This window comes from Elephantulus edwardii, unplaced genomic scaffold (genome assembly GCF_000299155.1).
Source record: "Elephantulus edwardii isolate Elephantulus edwardi_28Jun2011 unplaced genomic scaffold, EleEdw1.0 scaffold00229, whole genome shotgun sequence".
NCBI classification, from domain to species: Eukaryota; Metazoa; Chordata; class Mammalia; order Macroscelidea; family Macroscelididae; genus Elephantulus; species Elephantulus edwardii.
This window is the reverse complement of record NW_006399979.1, coordinates 3,253,253-3,259,185: the sequence shown is the minus strand read 5'-3', so window position 1 is coordinate 3,259,185 and position 5,933 is coordinate 3,253,253.

Below are 5,933 nucleotides of genomic sequence, written 5' to 3'. Positions count from 1 at the left end.
AGAAAAAAAAAAAAAAAAGATATGTTCCTGATGTTTTCTGCCCTCTAGACAGCAAAGTGTTTGCCAAGGTGAGTCTAGTGGGGATGGCTGGCTGAATGCTGAGGCTCCATCCTCCGTTGCTTCCTTAGCTGGCATTTATATTTCCCTTTTGTCTCTGAAACTGGGTTCAGAGTTCAGGTCTGGAGCAAGACTCAGTGTTAAGGTTACCTATAGGAAAGGGAGCAAACCTAGAGACAACTAACTTGTGAGCTACAAGGAGAAGGGCTTTGGCTGTGTTACTTAGAGATGTACTGGGTTAAGAAGGTGGAGGAAAGTAGCTAGGCAGCTCTCTCCACAGATTTGACAGCTCTCCCAGGGGCTGATCATCACTCCCTGGGGGCCAGGCAGCTCACCCAGGGCTGGGTGGTACACTCCAGGGTCCAGATGGCACACACCAGGGGACGGGCAGCACATTCCTCTCACCAAAGCCCCCCTGAGGTCTGGACCCTGTGCCCCACTGAAGACATCATGCTTAGAAGACGGGAGTGACAGTGCAGGAGAGGAAGACCCTGAAACAGATAAATTGACAGTGATTGGGGTAGGTGTGTCAGAGATTGTGAGATTGGCTTAGGATAGAGCAGCATTCAGAGTCATTGTTCATAAGATTGCTTTGAGTTGTAGTAGACTCAATGGCACATAATAACAGCAAATTTTCTTTACTACTATACAGAAATCTGTCTGATTTTTATATATTGATCTTACATCCTGTTGCTTGACTTGACTGGCCTATTGTGTCCAACAGCTTTCTTGATGAATCGTTAGCATTTTCAAGTACATTATAATTTCATCTTCATAGAGAGAGTTTTACCACCTCTTTGCCAATTTGGTTGCCTCTTATTTCCTTCTCTTGTTTTATTGCTCTCAATTGTTATTGCTGTTTGGTGCAACTGATTCAAGAACAACTCATACTGACCCTATAAACAACAGATATGAATTTTGTGTCATCCTCATAATCGCTTACACATTCAAGTCCATTACTAAAGTCACTGTTCCAAACCACCTGGTTAAAGGTCTTCCTCTCCTTCACCATCCCTCCACCTTTATAAGCATGATGTCCTTACCCAAGGAATAACCTCTCCTAGCAACATTCCCAAAGTATGTGAAACAAAACTTCATCATCTTAGCCTTCAAGAAGCCCTCAGGCTTCACCCTTTTCACTTATTCTAAGACATACCGGTTTCTTCTTTTGTTAGTCCATTGGATATTCAACACTCTTCTCCAATAGCACATTTCAAAGGTATCAATTCTTCTTCTGTCATCCTTAGCCATTTTCCAGCTCTCATATGCATATTAAATGACTGAAAAACCTTGTTCTGAATCAGGTATATCTTGGTCCTCAAACTGGCATCATTGCTCCCCAATAATTTGGGAAGGTCGCTGACTACAGACTTTAACGGTGAAACATGTATCCTGATCTTCTGTCAGCTGGTACTAACTCTACTGATTGTGGATCCAAGTAAGATGAAGTCATTGATAATCTCAATCTTTTCTCCATCTGTCATTATGATTGCTCTAACTAAAATGTTCAATACAATATTGAATTTCTATTTAACATAGGGGGAGCTCTAGTGGCCTAGTGGTAAGGAGCTATGCTGCCAACCCAAAGGCACAGAGTTTGCTCACATCCACTAGCTACTTCAAGGAAGAAAGATGGACAGTCTCATCCAATGCAGTTTATTGCCTCTGAAACCCTGCTGGAGGGACAACTGTGGGTTGATTCTGACTTGATGGTTATGTAACAACATTCAATATGGGTTCCTGTTCTCAAGAGAAATATCTTTAATCTCTCTCCATTGAGAATGATATTGGTTATCAGTTTAGAGTATATGTTCTTAATTATGTTGAAGAAATTCCCCTCTATTACTATTTTGTTGAGTGTTCATATTAGGGAGAGTATCCAAAGCTTTTCCACATCAATTGAGATGATCGTGTGGTTTTTGTCCTTTAATTATTGATGTGAATGATTACATTTATTATTGTTGAACCATCCTTGCATGCCTGTTATAAATCCCACTTATTCTTTTGATATATTGTTGGATTCTATTTTCCACAATTTTGTTAAAGACTTTTTAATCTATTTGCATAAAAAAATATTGGTCCACAGTTTTAAAAAGAGCAAGAGCCATGTAGAGATGGTCATATCTGACCTTTACCAACTTCACAAAAAAGGACTGCCCTTCTCAACAATACAAAACCAATTCCCATGAGGTCAGACATGTGACAGCATGCTCCCACACCTCTTTCTAATCATCTCAGCACCACTCTTACTGCTTTGCTGGGTCCAAAATCTAATGCAATAGCTCTTAGAACCATATTGGGGAAGTCAAAAGGCAATAATTCAGGTTAGTAGCAGATACAGTTGGGATAATTTCAGAAATGTGTGCGCACAGTCATCTCACAGCTTTAGGCCAGTGTTATGAAATTCTCAGTCCTGGCAACTATGGCTCTCCTCTAGCGCCCATCCTCAAACAACTAAAGCAAAAGGCTCTTACCTCTGGTTCAATGGCATAGCAATCCCCAGATACACCCCATCTCATGTCAGATCTCTGGTTGTCCACTGTGGCTGCTATGGCTGTTGCTCTAAGGACACATTATATTCTCTTGTTTCTTCTTTGCTGGTAATAATACTTATCCTTTTCTGCTGCTAGATTTGCTAAATTTAATGGTGAGACTAGCTAATACCCTTGATGATTGGTGAGACTAGCCAGTCTCCTAGTGGATTGGTAAAACTAGCCAACCCCCTCGTGGATAGGCTATCATACCCTATTCCTGTGTTCTTATCCATCCACTTGGCAAAGTAGAATTCAATTACTAGGAAAGACATTTTAAACACTGCTCTTAATACTACAATGTTGTTGCTGTTTTTGATTGCCTTCAAGTCAAGCACAACTCATAGCAACTCTATGAACAAAACACCTGAAGCCTTCCTATAACTATCGACATTTATCAAAGTTCATAGAATTCCCAGAGGCATGTGGTTTTGGAAGTGGATGCCACTTCTGCTTCCTGGTGTCTTTATCTGGCTTTGGTATCAGGATTATGTTCACTTCATGGAATAACCCTGGGAATATTCCTTCTTTTTCTATATTCTGAAATAATTTGAGTAAAATTGATGACAGTTATTCTGTGAATGTTTGTAAAATTTGCTGGTAAAGCCATTTGGTTCAGAGGTTTCTTTTTGTTAGGAGTTTGTTGTGTGTGGGGTGTTTTTTTTTTTTTTTAATTACCTACTCAATTTCTTCTTTTTGATGAGCCTGTTCAAATGTTATACTTCATCCTGAGTAAGTTGGGTTTTGAATTTCTAAGTATTTTTTCCGTTTTCAATAGATTTTCATATTTGTTAGAGTATAGCTTTTCATAATATTCTGTTATTATCCTTCTTATTTTGGTTGGTTCTGTTGTAATGTGACTCATTTCATTTCTTTTTTTTTGCTTTTTTAAATATTTTAATTTATTTATTTTTCATTTCAATGAGCATCTACAGAGATTTTGGAATTCCATTCATTCACTGTTGCACCCTTCTCCCAGCCCACCCCCCCCCCCCCCCCCCCCATTTGCTCCTCTCCTTGAAAAGCAAAAGAAAAACTCCCTCATTGGTACATGATCCCCCCCCCGCATCTCCCCCAATCCCACCCCCAAACCCAAATATAATCCACTCTGCAACCCTCATTGCGTACTCCTACAATACACATAATACCCTAAAATATAATACTTTTAAACTATTCTCTCTCCCATAGACTTCAATGCCATAAACATTTCATTTCATTTCTTATTAGAATTATTTGTGTTTTACCTACAATCAGGAGAAGATAAAATAGATGAATGGGATCGTCTAAGAATCAAATCCCTGTGTACATCCAAAAACTTCTCCAACAGGGTAAAAAGGGAAGCCACAGACTGGGAAAAAGTATTTGGTAATGACATATCAAATACGGGACTTATATCCAGAATTTATAAAATACTTGAGCACCACGACAATATAAAGGTAAATAATCCAATTGAAAAATGGGCACAGGATATGAACAGACCTTTACCAAAGAAGACATTCAGATGGCTAATAAGCACATGAAGAATCGTTCAAAATCCCTAGCTCTAAGAGAAATGCAAATTAAAACAACTATGAGATATCATCTCACTCCAGTCAGAATAGCAAAATTTAACAGAACAGCAAGCAACAAATGCTGGCGAGGTTGTGGAGAAACTTGAACCCTTATTCAGTGTTGTTAGGAGTGTAAAATGGTGCAACCACTGTGGAAAGCAGTATGGCGCTTTCTCAAAAAGTTGCAAATAGAGATACCATTTGACCCAACAATTCCACTACTGGGAATATACCCCAGAGAGACCATAACTGACATCCAAGCAGATATATGCACACCCATGTTTATCATGGCTTTGTTCACAATAGCAAGAAGTTGGAAACAACCTAAGTGCCCATCAACAAGCGAATGGATAGAGAAGCTGTGGTATATTCACACAATGGAATACTACACTACATTGAAAAACAAGGAACTCATGCAGTATTATTCAAAATGGATTACCCTGGAGGACATTATGCTGGGTGAAGTATCCTAGTCACAAAAGGACAAATACTGCATGGTGCCACTGTTGTAAAACAGGACTGACATCGCGACTGGGGGGAGACTTGAGAAAGATGGGTTCAATAATGTATACTGCATTGAAACAGATGAGGAAGAAAACTGTTTTAAAAGGCATGTGTGATTAGGTATTTTTGTCATGACAGGAGTCCAGAGCAAAGGCTGCATAGTGACCTGGGGAGAGGGATTGTAAAACAATGAAAAAATTTTTCTTTTACTTTTCCAAGAGGGAAGGAAGTATACTGAGGGGGAGGGTTGGGAGGAGAGAAAAGTGTAAAAATGAATGAATGAAAAATCCAAAGCCTCTGTAAATTTTTATTGAAATTAATAATAAATTTTAAAAAAAGAATTATTTGTGTCTTGTCTTTCTTTTCCTTTGTTAAATTTGCCAGTGGTTTGTTGATTTTATTGACCCATGCAAAGAATCAACTTCTAATCTTGATTGTTCCAATTGTTTTCCTGATTTCTATTCCTTTTATTTCTGCCCTTACTTTTTAAATTTCCTTTATTTTATATGAAGGACAGTTTGTTTGCTGTTCTTTTACTATTTATTGGAGTGAGTTAAATAATTTACTTTTGTTCATTCTTACCTTTTGATATATTTGCTTATTACTATGAATTGGCCCCTATGTATAGCTTTTGCTGTGTTCTGGAGGCTTTAATATGTTATATTTTAATGTCCATTGTTTAAAAAATATTTTATCTCATTTTTTAAAAATTTTTTCTAAAGTCCAATAGTGATCAATCAGGTACATGGATTTGTTGGATTTTTCTTCCTTTATCCTCTTGATTTAGCCTTTCTGTCATTGTGATCTCAGTAAATGTTTTGTAGTATTTCAGTGTGGGAGTTTGTTGGTTTGTGATGTGTTTTGGGTTCTTTTTTTAATATTTTGAGGCTTGCTTTATGACCTGACATATGGTCAGTTCTCCATATGCCCTGGAGAAGAATGTATATTGAACTTTTGGAGGGTATATTATTCTGTATGTTTATGAAGTCAGCTTATTTTAGTGTATAGTTTAGTTCTATGTGCATTATTTGAGCATTTTTATCTCCTGTGTCTAGTGCTCTCAAGATTCTGAGGGAAAAATAATCATAGACTATCAACAAATGGAATTATTCATCAGTAAGGCACCTATAAAAAAATCTGAAGGACATTATGCTGAGTGAATTAAGGCAGTCACAAAAAGGACAAATACTATATGAGCCCACTAATGTAAAAAAGCTAAGGAAAGATTTTTACACAGAAAGAAACATTCTTTGATAGTTACCAGGGATAAGAAAAGGAGAGAAGGAAAATC